Source organism: Bos mutus, chromosome 6, assembly GCF_027580195.1.
Source record: "Bos mutus isolate GX-2022 chromosome 6, NWIPB_WYAK_1.1, whole genome shotgun sequence".
Lineage (NCBI taxonomy): Eukaryota > Metazoa > Chordata > Mammalia > Artiodactyla > Bovidae > Bos > Bos mutus.
The window spans coordinates 102,513,103-102,530,264 of NC_091622.1; the positions used below are offsets into that span (position 1 = coordinate 102,513,103).

Consider the following 17,162-nt stretch of genomic DNA (forward strand, 5'->3'; position numbering starts at 1 on the left):
AGGAACAGCTTTTATGAGGAGCCACAGGTAAAGCAGAAAGTGCAGAGGCTTAAAGTGAGGCAGGTGTAGATACAAAGCTCCCAGCATGGGTCTCCTCAGCCATAAAGTAAAGACCACAAGCCTCACCTCCCTGGCTGCTGGGTGGACCAGAGGACAGGATAAAAGCAGCAGCATCTGCTTCTCACGTGTTACTGTTTACCCTCCAGCAGCCTTGTGTGTGTCTGATACCCTCATATCATGAATCCCAATGTGTGGAGGAGGACGCCAAGCACAGAAAGATTAAGTAACCAGCCCCAAATCACACAGCTAGTGAGTGTCAGAGCCAGGCTTGGAAGCTGGGTCCCTAGGCTCTGATATTGGTGCCAGTGACTGTTCTGCTCCACTGCCTGATGGGCTGGTCCACCCAAGTGTCTAGTACCACGTTGGGTGTCCAGTAGGTATGTAAGTGGCAGCCAGCTGTCATCACCCTTCAGCACTAGCATGGTGTCCAGATGGGAGATGCGCCCTCCCCGCCATAGATTCTGCTATTTGAGCTTTTGACTTTCTGCTGTGAGTTTGCAGCCAGGGCACTTGGAGCTGATCTGTGGTCATGGCTCCATGGTTGTTGCCCCCAGAGCCACTTGGGTAAAGTGCGGATGGTGGAGGGTTCCCAGGTTCATGATCCTGAAGAGGAAGATGGAAGTCCTTGAGTCCAGCTCCAAGGGGACCTTAGGGCCTGGCACGTGTTGAGCCCCACGCTTGCTGGTCCACACTTTGACCTTGCTCTTGGTCTCTGAGAGGTCAGGTAGCTGCATCTTTTCATCCTTGAGCTGTCTGGGATCGAGATCCTAGGTTTATGAAGATCACTCTCGTAGCCAATGCGTGAGACAACTTACAGGATGTGTGTGTGCATGCTAAGTTGCTTCAGTCATCTCCTACTCTTTGCGACCCTATGGACTGTAGCCTGCCAGGCCCCTCTGTCCATAGGATTTTCTAGGCAAGAATACAGGAGTGGGTTGCCATGCACGCCTCCAGGGAATCTTTCCAACCCAGGGAGTGAACCCGCATCTCTTATGTCTCCTGCTTTGGCAGGCAGGTTCTTTACCTCTAGAGCCGCCTGGGGAAGCCCAATTTACAGGATAAGTAAAAATACTTAAAACAAACGTAAACTTGAGGGAGGCAGACTAATTCCACTCCTGGAGGGGCTCAGAAGCACCTTTGTTAAGCATTGCCACAGTATCCATTCGTAGGGCTGCTTCACAAAACTGCATCCTCACCATCACCTAAGTCCAGGAGATGGAGAAAAAAAGACTTCATCATGGGTCAGTTTTCTAGAAGGGCAGGCGAGCTGAATAACCCCTAACAGGGTTAGTAATTCAAATGCTGAGTACAATTTCACACTTATTCCCATAATGCAGAAGTTGTGGTGGTGATATTTATCTTTGGCCAAGTATTGATCTCCAAACCGGTCATGCACCATTTGGCTGAAATGTGCATTGGACATGCTTCTACTTTTGACAGAGTGTCTGTGTGCGTTGAGATCCTTTTTCCCCTTGAAATGTTCTCTCGGCCCCTCCCAGCTCAGCCTCCTTCCCACATCCCCTTGACTGTAAAAACCCCATCCCTTATCCAAGACTTGGGAGCCACAGGCCACCAATGGAACGTTTGCTCATCATCACGTCTCACTGACTCACCTTAACTTCTCCTTTAAGCTCTGGGCGTCTTGTAACAAATGGCACCAGCCTAGGAACTCGGAAGAGTCCTCCATGGGCCAGGAGCTCTAAGAAGTAAGGAACACTGCTTGGATCAGTAGATACATTAATACATCGAACACCCAAATTACCCAGCTATTAATACTTCAGGGCAGTGTTTATCAAATGTTTTGATGTTAAGACCCTCTTCCACTCTTAAAAATGATTTCTTATCCCAAAGAGCTTCTGCATGTGTGGGCTGTGTCTGTCAGTGTTTATTTGCAGCAACATGGATGGCCCTTGAAATTCTCATACTGCGTAAAGTAAAACAGAAAAAGATGACTATCCTATGATTCCATTCATATCTTAAGAAAACGATTCATTTGAACTTATTTACAAAACAGAAATAGGATTTCAGATGTAAAAAACAAACATGATTACCAGGGGGTGAGGGGAAGAGGGATAAATTGGGAGACTGGGATTGACATATACACACTGCTGTATATAAAACAAATAACTAATAAGGACAGTCAATAGTACAGCACAGGGAACTCTACTCAGTACTCTGTAGTGGCCTAAATAGGAAAATAATCTTAAAAAGAGTGGATATATGTATAACTGATTCACTTACTGTACACCTGAAACTATTAATAACACAATATTGTATATCTATTATACTCGAATATATTTTTTAATAAACAAAATGAAAAAAAGAAATTAAAACTGAAACATTTAGATATAAGTATATGCATGCTAAGTCACTTCAGTCGTGTCCAACTCTTTGTGACCCTATGGACTGTAGCCCACCAGGCTACTCTGTCCGTGGGATTCTCCAGGCAAGAATAGTAAGAGTGGGCTGTCATGCCCTCCTCCAGGGGATCTTCCCGGCCCAGGGATTGAATCCACGTCTCTTCTGTTTCCTGCACCAGCAGGAGGGTTCTTTACCACTAGTACCACCTAGGAAGCCCATATGTATATATTCATCCATTAAAAATAGAAATAGCAAATCCATCACATATTAACATAAATAATATTTTTCTGAAAATAACTATAAAAATTACTGAGAAGAGTGGCACTTTTGTAAATCTCTTTAAATCTCTTTTAAATGTCTTGACTTTACAAACCCCCAGCCAAGACCATTTGGCTAACTGTCTGCAGCAGTTTTATCCCGCTTCAAACTTCTATCATCCCGGTGGGCTAGACGTTTCTGGAAGAAGCCTTCATCTGACCTGATATCAGCTGCCATTGGTTTTCAAGCTTCTCTGCTGTGTTGCCCATCCTTAATGCCATACCAAGATGGTCCTGATTTTGCCTTTTCTCACTTTTCCGAGCCTTGGCATCTGAGAGTGTCCTGGAAAGAGCTTTGTTGGTACAGGAGAGTAGCCTTGGGCTTCTCCCAGGGTCAGCTCAGGCTACCCACACTGACTTCTGGCTTCCCATTGGCCACTGATAAAAGCTGAGTGTACCCGGGAAGACGGGGCCGTTATTAATTCATTCAGCATGCAATTAATGAGGTTCTTCCATGTGCCTGGCATAACCCATTTCTCATGCCCAGGCCAGGGTGGATCAGATCTCCTGGGACAAATCGAGATGAATTAGCAGTTTGATAAATATGAATGATCTCAGTTGATGAAAAATGCACCAACTGATTGTTTCCCTTAATGTAATTACTCGGGTGGTCGGCTCGCCTGTGGAGTCTTCAGGGTGTTAAATCAGTAGTTTGCTGGAGGCTTCAGAAGAGGGTAGGTGCCTGCTGCTGGGGCTTTTCCCTTTTACTGCAAACAAAGACTTTAAAAAAATGTTATTATGTACAATAAACTGCATCTACTTCAAGTGTAGAGTCCTGTAGTTTTGACAGCCGTGTATGCTTATGAGGCCACCACCAGAATTAAGAATTAGAGCATTTCCATCACCCCCAAATTTCCTTGTTCTATTGTGTGGTGTACTCCTGACTGTTCTGTGTCATGGTGACCACTGATTTGCTGTCTGACAGTATATATTAGTTTGCATTCTCTAGAATTTCATGTAAATGGAATAGCACAGGACACACTCTTCTGGCTTCTTTTACTCCGTGGAATCATTTTGACATTCATCCAGTTGTTGTATCTATCAATAGTTTGTTCATTTTTATTCCTGAGTAGTCTTCCACTGTATGGACCTGTAACAATTTGTTCATTCCCCTGTTGATGGATATTTGGATGGTTTTCAGTATTGAGCTACTGTGGGTAAAGCTGCTGGGAACAGGTGTGTACAAGTCTTTTTGTGTTCATGGGCTCTTGTTACTCTCGGTGAGGAGAAATGGCTGGGATATATGATAGGCATATGCTTAACTCTGGGGCTTCCCTGGTAGCTCAGCTGGTAAAGAATCTGCCTGCAATGCAGGAGACCCCAGTTCGATTCCTGGCTCGGGAAGATCCCCTGGAGAAGGCATAGGCTACCTGTTCCAATATTCTTGGGTTTCCCTGGTGGCTCAGATGATAAAGAATCCGCCTGTAGTGTGGGAGACCGGGTTCAATCCCTCGGTTGGGAAGATCCCCTGGAAGAGGGCACTGCAACCCAATCCAGTATTCTTGCCTGGAGAATCCCATGGACAGAGGGGCCTGGCGGGCTACAATCCATGGGGTCACAAAGAGTCGGACACAAATGAGCAACTAAGTGCAGCACAGCATGCTTAACTCTGTAAGAAGCTGCCAGGCTGCTTCCCAAAGGGATGATACGGTTGCATGCTCCCAGCAGCAGTGGAGACTTCTGATTGTGCCACATCACCACTTGGTATCAGTCTTTTAATCTTTAGCCATTTCGATGGGTGTACATTGGTATCTCAGTGCGATTTTAATTTGGGTTTCCCTGGTAACTGATGATGTTGAGCATCTTTTCATGTGCCTCTTGGTCATTCATATATTTTGCTTTGAGAGTCGTCTGTTCAAATCTCTTGCCCATTTTTTATTATTATTATTATTTTTTTTACTTTACAATACTGTATTGGTTTTGCCATACATCAACATGCATCCGCCACGGGTGTACACGTGTTCCCCATCCTGAACCCCGCTCTCTTGCCCATTTTTAACTGGATGGTTATGTTCTTATGATTGAGTTGTATGAGGTCTGGATACAAATGCTCCGTCAGTTGTATGGGTTACAAATATTGTCTCATTCTGTGCTGTGTCTTTTTACTTTCACAACAGTTTCGGTGAGCGAGAGCTTTACATTTTTATACAGTTCAGTTTATCCATTTTTCTTTTGTTGTTCATGCTCTTTATGTCTTATCTAAGAAACTGAAGTTACAAAGATTTTCTTAGATATATTTTTCTAGAAGTTTTTTTGCTTTAGCTTTTCTACATTTAGGTCTTATTTCAACATTTATATTGTGACCCTTTTCAGCATAATTTTGTATATGATGTAAGGGAAGGGTTGATATTAAATTTTTTCTCATAAGTTTATTTATTGGAAATACCATCCTTTCCTCATTGACTTGCCTGGTGCTTTTAACAGAAACCAGCTGACCATGGCTGGGGGGATCTATTTCTAGATTCTGTGTTATACTGATCTGTGTGTCTATCCTTTCAACCATAAACACTGACTTCATTCATATAGCTTCATAGGAAATCTTTGAATCAGGTTGGCTAAGGCCTCCAACTTTGGTGTTTTTTTCCTGTAAAATTGTTTTGGCTAATCTATATCCTGTTCAAGTATGCACACATATTCGCTCACTTAATCCTTACAACTCTCTGAAGTAGTATTATTTGATGGGTATTAAACCCCTTTAGGGCTTCCCAGGTGGTTCAGTGGTAAAGAATCCACCTGCCAAGCAGGAGATATGGGTGGGGGTCCTAGCAGGGTCCTAGGCAGTGCCAGTGAGCGTGAGTCCCCAGGACCCGGCTCCCACCCGGGCGGTCAGTGTGCAACCAGGCTGGGGACCACCTCCAAAGCCACTCCTTGTCCACTGCCCTGGGATCCAAGTGGAGCGGCTGTGCCAGCAGCCTCAAGGCTGGAAAAGGGAGCTGCAGGGCAGTCGAGTCTCATTCTGCCAGCGATCCCAGTGGCCCAAGGAGCTTCTGCCAGCAAAGTGGGTGCCCTGAGATGGTGACTCAGTGGTAAAGAATCTACCTGCAATGCGGGTAGATGTGGTTTGATCCCTGGGCCAGGAAGATCCCCTGGAAGAGGGCATGGCAACCCACTCTAGTATTCTTGCTTGGAGAATCCCATGGACAGAGGAACCTGGTGGGCTACGGTCCATAGGATCGCAGAGTCAGACACGACTGAGGCGACTGAGCACACACGCATGAGACAGCAGCAAGAAAACAAATGGGCCTGTTGTGTGCCGGTTCCATTCTGAGCCTCCACCCACACAGCATCTCATCTCACAGGTACCATAGTGCCCATTTCACAGGTGAGCAAACTGAGCCTCCAGAGGTTGAGCTGATAATGGTCTGCAGCCAGTGCAGAGCTGGAGCGACCCCACCCCTCTGCCTCCCAAATCCATCCCAGTGTTTCAGCCCCTCTCAGGGGGTGCCCCAGGACACCTTAACAGGATGGACTGTCATCTGTACCAGAATGTCACCCAGGGCTGGGACACTGGGCCTTTCAAGATGAAGAGGGAGGGTTTACCATGGTATGAATAGACCTAGAGATTAGCATACTAGTAAGTCAGACAGAGAAAGAAAAGTATCATATGACATCACTTATATGTGGAACTAAAAAAAAAAAGGTAAAAATGAACCTGTTTATAAAACAAAAAAAGACTCACAGACATAGAAAACAAACTTATGGCTACCTAAGGGGAATGAGGGTAGGAGGATAAATTAGGAATTTAGAATTAGCAGGTACAAACTACTCCATATTAAAGAGATAAATGACAAGGTCCTTCTGTGTGGCACTACAATTAGGCTGCATGTATGTGCACTCAGTCGTGTCTGACTCTGTGCAACCCAATGGACTGTAGCCCACCAGCCTGCTCTGTCCTTGGAATTCTCCAGGAGAGAATACTGGAGTGGGTTGCCATTTCCTCCTCCAAGGGACCTTCCTGACCCAGGGGTTGAACCCGAGTCTCCTGGGTCTCCTGCGTTATCAGGCAGATTCTTTCCCACTGCGCCACCTGGGAAGCCCACTGTGTGGCACAGGGAACTATATTCAATATCTTGTAATAACCTATAATGGAAGAGAATGTAAAAAGAAAGGATAGATCCATATGGATTCTTTAGATGTATTTATAAATGTACATATATATATGTATATATCTTTATATATATGTATAGCTGAATCATTTTGTACTCCAAGGCCAAACCTGCCTGTTACTCCAGATATCTCTTGACTTCCTCCTTTTGCTTTCCAGTCCCCTATGATGAGGGCTTCCCTGGTGTCTCAGATGGTAGAGAATCCACCTGCAATGCAGGAGACCTAGGTTCGATCCCTGGGTTGGGAAGATCCCCTGGAGGAAGGCATGGCAACCCACACCAGTGTTCTTACCTGAAGAATACCCATGGACGGAGGAGCCTGGTGGGGTACAATCCATGGTGTCGCAAAGAGTTGAACTGAGTGACTAAGCACAGCACCCCTATGAAGAAAAGGACATCTTTTTTTGGTGTTAGTTCTAGAATGTCTTGTAGGTCTTCATAGAATTGTTCAACTTCAGCATCTTTAGCATTAGTGGTGGGTCATAGACTTGGACTGTGATATCAAAGAGACAACTCTACACATGGACATCACCAGATGGTCAATACTGAAATCAGACTGATTATATTCTTTGCAGCTGAAGATGGAGAAGCTCTATTTAGTCAGCAAAAATAAGACCAGGAGCTTATTGTGGCTCAGATCATGAAATCCTCATTGCAAAATTCAGACTTGAATTGAAGAAAGTAGGGAAAACCACTAGACCAATCAGGTATGCCCTAAATCAAATCCCTTACGCTTATATAGTGGAAGTAACAAATAGATTCAAAGAATTAGATCTGATAGACAGAGTGCCTGAAAAACTATGGATGGAGGTTCATAACATTGTACAGGAGGTGGCGATCAAAACCATCCGCCAAGAAAAAGAAATGCAAAAAGGCAAAATGGTTGTCTGAGGAGGCCTTAAAAATAGCTAAGAAAAGAGAAGCAGAAGGGAAAGGAGAAAAGGAAAGATATATCCATCTCAAATCCTAAAAGATGATGCTGTGAAAGTGTTGTACTCAATATGTTGGCAAATTTGGAAAACTCAGCAGTGACCATAAGATTGGAAAAGGTCAGTTTTCATTCCAATCTCAAAGAAAGGAAATGCCAAAGAATGTTCAAACTACCACACAATTGCACTCATCTCACATGCTAGTAAAGTAATGCTCAAAATTTTCCAAGCCAGGCTTCAGCAATACATGAACCGTGAACTTCCAGATGTTGAAGCTGGTTTTAGAAAAGGCAGAGGAACCAGAGATCAAATTGCCAACATCCGCTGGATCATCAAAAAAGCAAGAGAGTTCCAGAAAAACATCTATTTCTGCTTTATTGACTATGCCAAAGCCTTTGACTGTGTGGATCACAATAAACTGTGGAAAATTCTGAAAGAGATGGGAATACCAAAGAACCTGACCTGCCTCTTGAGAAACCCATATGCAGGTCAGGAAGCAACAGTTAGAACTGGACATGGAACAACAGACTGGTTCCAAATAGGAAAAGGAGTATGTCAAAGCTGTATATTGTCACCCTGTTTATTTAACTTATATGCAGAGTACATCATGAGAAATGCTGGGCTGGAAGAAGCACAAGCTGGAATCAAGATTGCCGGGAGAAATATCAATAATCTCAGATATGCAGATGACACCACCCTTATGGCAGAAAGTGAAGAACTAAAAAGCCTCTTGATGAAAGTGAAAGAGTGGAGTGAAAAAGTTGGCTTAAAGCACAACATTCAGAAAACGAAGATCATGGCATCTGGTCCCATCACTTCATGGGAAATAGATGGGGAAACAGTGGAAACAGTGAGAGACTTTATTTTGGGGGGCTCCAAAATCACTGCAGAGGGTGATTGCAGCCATGAAATTAAAGGATGCTTACTCCTTGGAAGGAAAGTTATGACCAACCTAAACAGCATATTAAAAAGCAGAGACATTACTTTGCCAACAAAGGTTTGTCTAGTCAAGGCTATGGTTTTTCCAGTGGTCATGTATGGATGTGAGAGTTGGACTATAAAGAAAGCTGAGCGCCAAAGAATTGATGCTTTTGAACTGTGGTGTTGGAGGAGACTCTTGAGAGTCCCTTGGACTGCAAGGAGATCCAACCAGTCCATCCTAAAGGAGATCAGTCCTGGGTGTTCATTGGAAGGACTGATGCTGAAGCTGAAAGTCCAATACTTTGGCCACTTGAGGCAAAGAGCTGACTCATTGGAAAAGACCCTGATGCTGGGAAAGATTGAGGGCAGGAGGAGAAGGGGATGACAGAGGATGAGATGGCTGGATGGAATCACTGACTCAATGGACAGGAGTTTGAACAAACTCTGGCAGTGTGATGGACAGGGAAGCATGGCATGCTGCAGTCCATGGGGTCGCAAAGAATCAGACACAACTGAACAACTGAACCGAACTGATAACTGAATCATATTGCTGTACACCTGGAACTAACACAACATTGTAAATCAACTCTATTTCAACGATTTTTTATAAAAAGGGAGGGGAACGGAGAGTAGACTGGCTCTGCATTTGCTCTCCCCCACGGGACAGCCTGGTGGGAGTGGGAGGGGCTTCAAGGTGCCCATTTGGCCCACCTCTCAATTCCTGATGGAGGAGCCTAGAAGGCTGCAGTCCATGGGATCGCTGAGGGTCGGACACGACTGAGCGACTTCACTTTCACTTTTCACTTTCATGCATTGGAGAAGGAAATGGCAACCCACTCCAGTGTTCTTGCCTGGAGAATCCCAGGGGCGGTGGAGCCTGGTGGGCTGCCGTCTATGGGGTCTCACAGAGTCGGACACGACTGAAGCAACTTAGCAGCAGCAGCATCAGCAGCATTGAAAGTAAAGTGAAAGTGAAGTCGTGTCCGACTCTTTGTGACCCCATGGACTGTAGCCTACTAGACTCTTCTGTCCGTGGGATTTTCCAGGCAAGAATACTGGAGTGGGTTGCCATTTCCTTCTCCAGGAGATCTTCCCAACCCAGAGATTGAACCTGGGTCTCCCGCATTGTAGGCAGACACTTTACCATCTGAGCCACCAGGCAAGTAGCATTAGGGCTCAGTAAATACTTCTTAAATAAATAAACGGCCCCATCGGGGTGCCTGAAAGGTGAGGGCTGTTTTGTGAGTGGACAGAGGGCTGGCGATGGCCATGGAGCGCCACAGAGGCTCTAGGGAGGGTTGTGTATGATGGCAACGTCCCTCCAGCCACCGGGTGGCTCAGGCCAGGATGAAGGCAGGAAACCCCAAGGGGAGGTAGCATAGTTATCCAGGAGAAAAGGCACGATAGGCTAGGCCATGGCAGAGGCTGGAGACACAGTCAGAGGGCCCAGCAGCTCTGCCAAGCGTGACCTCAACATCCAGCTCAGTGCCCGAGTCCCTTCCTCCTACCCAGTACAGACACAGGTCTGGCAAGAGGTCAAATAGACACACTGATGTGATGGGGCCTGAAGGGTGTTCTTGTCACAGGGCCATTTGGCCACACTTGCCTGCCTGCTGGCTGGGGCCTGAGGAACTGAGATAGCCCCAGAGAGGATGGGGTTTTCAGGAGCCAGGCCCTGGGAGGACGGGAGCCAGCCTCAGCCAGTTGGCCTGGCCCAGACTCAAGCAGTCAGTCTGGATCAGCACCAGGCCTCTGTTCTTGTCCTCATGATGGGCTCCTTGCCTGGCACCAGATAACACACTGCAGTCTGCAGAGCCCTCCAGCAAGGGTCGCTCTTACCATCACCGTTACACAAACGGGGAAATTGAGGCATGAAACGATAGCCAGAACAGGGTGGGAGCCAGAGCCAAGTCCCCCAGAAGCAAATTCTCCATATCACAAACCCTCTGTCTTTCTCTCTCTTGTTTATTAATTCTCCCTGCCCCATTTTCTTTTAATATCCAGACAGACCTCTGACTTGGTTTTCATGTGTAATAATAGTATACTACTAATTGCCGCTAGGGGCTTCCTCTGTGGCTCAGTGGGTAAAGAATCTGCCTGCAATGCAGGAGACACAGGTTTGATCCATGGGTTGGGAAGATCCCCTGGAAGAGGGCATGGCAACCCACTCCAGTATTCTTTCCTGGAGAATCCCATGTACCGAGGAACCTGGTAGGCTAGAGTTGATAGGGTTGCAAAGAGTCAGACACGACCTGAGCATGCACGCAATTGCAGTTAACAGTTTCTGAGCAGTTTCTTGTTGCCTCACTAAATCCTCTCAGTCAATCCTGAGATGATTGTACAATACCCATTGTAGAGGTCAGAGATCAGAAAACTGAGGCTCAGAGAATGTCTGTAACTTGCTGAGAACCAGGCAGCCCAACTAAAGTGGAGCAGTCTCACTCCCAAAACACTTACAACGTTACCAGTGGCTCTCAAACAGTGCGTCACTGAAGAACCTGTCAAAATGCACATTCTAGGTACCAGCGGTTCTGATCCAGTGAGTCTGAGCAGGGCCCTGGAAATATTCATCTTTAGGAGGGAAACCCAGGTCGTTGCACTGTGGGACTTTCAGGAGCTTGTGCTGCAAGCACAAGTCTTCTCTTGTGCCTGAGGCCACCTGACCAAGGTAAGGGCCCATGGGGCTCTGATTAAGGGATGATGCCTGGAGGGCCATGCTGCAGAGACATCTGGGAGTCGTCCATGCTGTGAGCCCGTCTGACTTGGCCTCATGTCAAACCCAACAGGCTGACCGGGTCTGCTGACCACAGGCCAGTCCACAGCTGCCCCTTCCCCCCTGCACCAAGCCCATCTGCCTCTGCACCAGCCAAGCCAACAGCTACTCGGCAGGGGCCCATCTGGGCTGGCAGGGAGGAGCTGGCAGCCACAGCTCACGGCCTCCCTCATACGCTGACTCTCCTGGAACACTCACCGTAGGGACAGAGCTGTCCCATCCTGACTCTGGCTCCCAAAACAGCCCCTCAGCCTGTAGAGCTGGGAGCAAACTTGGGTCTGGGGTCCAAGGATACAAGGCCATCCATAAATTCTCAGCTCCCTCCAAGCCCTCTTCTGTGGCCTTGTTTTCTGATTGAAGAGAATAGGACCTGCCTTTAAAACTATCATGACCGTGATGGAATATTACTCAGCCATGAAAAGGCCTGACGTCCTGATTGGTGCTGCAATACAGATGGACCTTTAAAACACGATGCTGAGTGAAAGAAGCCAGACACAAAAGGCCGTACACTGTATGACTCCATTTATGTAAATATCCTGGGTGGCAAATCCGTAGAGACAGAAAGCCAATGAGTGGTCGCCAGGGGAGGGGGGAGGAGGGAATGGGGAAAGACTGCTGCTAAGAGGTATGGGGTTTCTGTTTGGGGTGCTGGGAATGTTCTGGAATGGATAGTGGTGATGGCTGCATAACACAGTGAATATACTAAGAACCCCCTAGGTATACTTTTTGAAATGGTGAATTTTGTGTTACCTGAATTGCATCTCAACTTTTTTTAATGCTAAAATTAAAAAGCTAAATTGCTTTTTAATTAAAAGCATTTTAATTTTAATTGCTAAAATTAAAGCAACAATAATAAAAAGCATAGTGTTGCCAGTGCCTTTCCTAAGAGATGAGGAACCAGAGTGAGGACCCACGAGGGGAACTGTGTCAGGCAAGTGAGAAGTGAGTGACAAGGATGAGACAGAGGCCCCTCCCACACCCCACCTCCCTGATGAGCTTCTGCTTCTGTGGCATTTACTTAAAAAACCCTTCCCGACAGATGCCAACGTGCCAGACCCTGGACAGGGCACAGAAGAGAAGACCCCACCTATGTTAGCAAGAGACACACATGAGGACAGGAGTGTTGTTAAACCCAAGTCAGATCATGACTTCCTGGCTCAAAGTGCTCTGTGGTTTTTCTTTCACTTAAGTAAAGTCCCGAGTCCTTCTTTGCAAGGCCCAAGGGCCTGGAGAGCCGTGCTGCAGTCGGATCTGGGAGTCATCCCAGATCTCTGAGCTCATGTTCTGCCCCTGTCACCTTCACACATGACCCTCCTTGCTGACCTGCAGCACACCAAGCTCTCTGCTACCTCAGGGCCTTTGCATGTGCCATGCCCCGAGATATCCATGGGGCTCCCTCTCTTGCTTCCTTCAGGTAGGGGGTCTGTTTAAATGCCCCCTCCTCCAGGAAGTCTCCCCTGACTTTCCTAACTAAAACAGTACCTCCAACCCTCCCATTCCTTATCAGACTTTAGTTTTTATCTTAGCTCTTAGTTCAGTTCAGTTCAGTCGCTCAGTCGTGTCCGACTCTTTGAGACCCCATGAATTGCAGCACGCCAGGCCTCCCTGTCCATCACCAACTCCTAGAGTTCACTCAAACTCACGTCCATCGAGTCAGTGATGCCATCCAGCCATCTCATCCTCTGTCGTCCCCTTCTCCTCCTGCCCCCAATCCCTCCCAGCATCAGAGTCTTTTCCAATGAGTCAACTCTTCACATGAGGTGGCCAAAGTACTGGAGTTTTAGCTTTAGCATCATTCCTTCCAAAGAACAACCAGGACTGATCTCCTTTAGAATGGACTGGCTGGATCTCCTTGCAGTCCAAGGGAGTCTCAAGAGTCTTCTCTAACACCACAGTTCAAAAGCATAAATTCTTCAGTGCTCAGCTTTCTTCACAGCCCAACTCTCACATCCATACACGATCACTGGAAAAACCATAGCCTTGACTAGACGGACCCTTGTTAGTAATGTCTCTGCTTTCCAATACGCTATCTAGGTTGGTCATAACTTTCCTTCCAAGGAGTAAGCGTCTTTTAATTTCATGGCTGCAATCACCATCTGCAGTGATTTTGGAGCCCAGAAAAATAAAGTCTGACACTGTTTCCACTGTTTCCCCATCTATTGCCCATGAAGTGATGAGACCAGACGCCATGATCTTCGTTTTCTGAATGTTGAGCTTTAAGCCAACTTTTTCACTCTCCTCTTTCACTTTCATCAAGAGGCTTTTTAGTTCCTCTTCACTTTCTGCCATAGGGGTGGTGTCATCTGCATATCTGAGGTTATTGATATTTCTCCCAGCAATCTTGATTCCAGCTTGTGCTTCTTCCAGCCCAGCGTTTCTCATGATGTACTCTGCATAGAAGTTAAATAAGCAGGGTGACAATATACAGCCTCAATGTACTCCTTTTCCTCTTTGGAACCAGTCTGTTGTCGCATGTCCAGCTCTTATCTCCTCCACAAGAAAATCCTATGTTCATGAAAATGTGCCTAGTGTCTGTTTTCTCCACTAGAGAGTGAGCTTCTCGTGGGGCATGAACACTCTGGGTTCCCAGTGTTTACAACATTGCTTGGGATACAGTAAGTACTCAATTTTTTTAACTTCTTGTGATAACGTATACAGAAGATAAAGTTTACCACGTTATTTCCAAGGATACAGTTTAGCGGCATTAATTCCATCCACAGTGCTATGCAACCATCACCACTATCCATTCCCAGAACTTTTTCATTATCCCAAACAGAAACTCTGTTCTTTTTTTTTCTTTTAGTCTTTTATCCAACAATCCACATTAAAAACATCAAACTTTAGCCAACAATTCCCTTTAAAGGATGATTGAAACCACGACTCCCCATTAATCTTCTTTTGAGTCAGTTAGCAATGGGCAGAATTTCTGGGTGCCTGCCACATGAAAGGTAAACCTTTCAGCAGCCTTGGAGGGTGTGGAAGGCCATCTGTGTTTCACAGACAACCAAATCAATGCAGAGAGGTGACGTGCCTTATCCAAGGTCACACGGCCATTAAGAGTGGGATTTGAACACAGATCTTCCCCTGTACCAGGCGGTTACCAGCACCATGGCATAACTACACTTTAAGAACATAATAACATCAGCCAGCCACAGGCCATCCAGCTTCTCCTCACCCAGGCTTCCCTCTGCAGCCCCTGTCTCCAAAGGCCATTATCTGAGCCAAATATCCCCACCATCCTCAGCTCTGATTGGCTGATGACCAGTAGGCACATTTGGGGATCATCGTTCGAGGTTTCAACCTTCCATTTCACCTGGAGCTCTCTGAGCAGGTCTTGAGATAATTGAATTATTTTTATTATTTTAGCCTTTAAAATTAATTAACACTGCTGCTGCTGCTAAGTCGATTCAGTCGTGTCCGACTCTGTGCGACCCCAGAGACGGCAGCCCACCAGGCTCCCCTGTCCCTGGGATTCTCCAGGCAAGAACACTGGAGTGGGTTGCCATTTCCTTCTCCAATGCATGAAAGTGAAAAGTGAAAGTGAAGTCGCTCATTCGTGTCCGACTCTTTGTGACCCCATGAACTGCAGCCTACCAGGCTCCTCTGTCCATGGGATTCTCCAGGCAAGAGTACTGGAATGGGGTGCCACTGCCTTAATTAACACTAGGCCCAGTTTAAAGGTTCACTCTGGGTCTTCTATTTGGGTGTGCTTTCCTTTTACAAAGCTAGCTTGATGGAGGTGTGTTTGGTCCAGGACTCACCCACATGGCCTCGTTCGGGACACGGAGAGATGAGATGAGGCATCATGGGCAGTTCCCCACACAGCCATCAGGGCTCTTGGTCTTTGTAGTTCCCAATGCCTCTCGTTCTCAGAAAAGGAGGGGCTGCAATTTTAGAGAGGCGCTGACCTGCCCAGGGTCACCAGACAAAAAGAAGTGAAAGAGGAATTAGATCCCGGTGCAGGGTGGATGTCCCAGCTGTGGGCTGGGACCATGGCTCCCGAGTGACTCTCCCACCTGTGCACCCCTGGGGAGAAATTCCTTCTTCCTGCCCTAACATGAGAGGGCCAGCCCCTCACGGACAGAGCCGAGGTCCTGGGCCTCCAGCTGCACAGGTAGGAAATGGGAGCAGGTACCCGCTCCACACAAACCACCCCCCAAACCTCCCATAAGCCCCTTCCCATCTATCTCCATGCAGGTGACCTGTCCAGGAAGGCCTGCCTTGGCCCAGGCATGGCATCCCAGCTCTTTCCACCCCACCTCTGACCCCAGCCCTCACCCTCCACCAAGCTCGGGGTGCAGGGGGGATCTTCTCACCAGACCTGCTTGTGAAGTGGGGGCCCGGGCAGATCCACACCTTCCTGATCACCCTCGGAGGGCTGAGTGACCTCTCATCCCACACCCAGGAATGAATGTCCAGTCCCAGTTGATGGTCCAGACATGGCATTTCTCCTGCGTCCCCACAGCAGGGCCTGTTGGTGCAGTGGGAAAAGGGCTGGGGTCTTCCAGCTTCTGCCCACAACCCCCCACTGGCTGTGAGACTGCTGGTGCTTTTGCCTACTCTGGGTGGGCCTGGCAGGTAGACACAGCTGCCCGCTTCTCTCATGGGTCCTGTGCTGGTGGTCTGGAAGTTTTCTGCCAAGAAACCTTTTGCAGAGCCCTGGACCTGGACAGTCACAGCTATACATCTAGTGGTTTTCCTCACCTCCTGGACACACTGGTCTCCCTCTGCTGCATTCTCCTTGATCCCTAGGGAGCGAGCAGGCAGGGCTAAGAGGACCTATGCCAGCTGTCTTCTGTCCCCAGGAAGCACACGGGTGAAAGCCATTGGTCTTCCACACCCCCAGCAGAGTCAGAGTCCAGACCCCAGATTCCTTTTGCTCTCAGAGTCTTAGGCCAGAGTCTCCTACCTTCAGGAAGCATACTTTAGAGCTCTATGGGGATCTCCCTAGGCTTAGGGAGGGGAGGTGTGGGTGAGGACTCACCCCTTGGGACCTGCTATCTCCCAAGAAATGTCTTCACTGATCTCCCTGCCCGCCATCTCTGATCCCTTTAAATGTCTTGGAAAGCACCAGGTCAGAGAGTCAAGTTCTAGAGCCAGCCTTGGCATCAATCACACCAGCTGGGCAGCTTTTAGCCACTTATTAATCTTCTCTGTGCCTCAGTTTCTTCATCTGTACAATGGGAACAAGAGTATCCCTCCAGCAACTTCATGGAGGAAAGATCATTCATGACACGTGTAACATGCTGGAACAGTTCCAGGATGTAGCACGGGGGTTAGTGTTTGTATAATCCCTTCTGGTCCATCGGGGCCCAGCACCATGGAGCGGGTTCTCAGGACTCATCTTGCTCTGCAATCCTGATGCCCATCTGGCTGGTGCCTCTGCTGGAGCTGAGGTAGGAGCAGCCCCGTGTCAGCATCCTGTTCCCACCTGCAGGAGTCAGTGAGAGCACCCCATCTTACAGGTGGAGAGAGGTGAGACTCGCTCCAGGCTACACACCCAGTGAGCAGGAAGTGAGACCTTGAGCTGGAGCTGGTTTCAGGCTTCTGTCCTCCTGTGGCCTCACACCACCCCCATCCCCGGAGTGGTCACAGGGCTTCCGTGAGAGGCTGTGATACGAACAAAGGGACCCAGAGGGCAGCACACAGGACTCAGGTGGCTTTAGCAACATGAGCTGAGACCAGGGTAGTGAGT

The 17,162-nt window shown here is 47.5% G+C and overlaps 1 protein-coding gene across 2 annotated transcripts in view; it reads left to right on the top strand.

Moving 5' to 3' along the window:
* PPP2R2C (protein phosphatase 2 regulatory subunit Bgamma) overlaps window positions 1-17,162 on the top strand; it is a 168,645-nt gene that overhangs the window by 79,769 nt on the left and 71,714 nt on the right. The gene's annotated exons all lie outside the window — the stretch shown is intronic.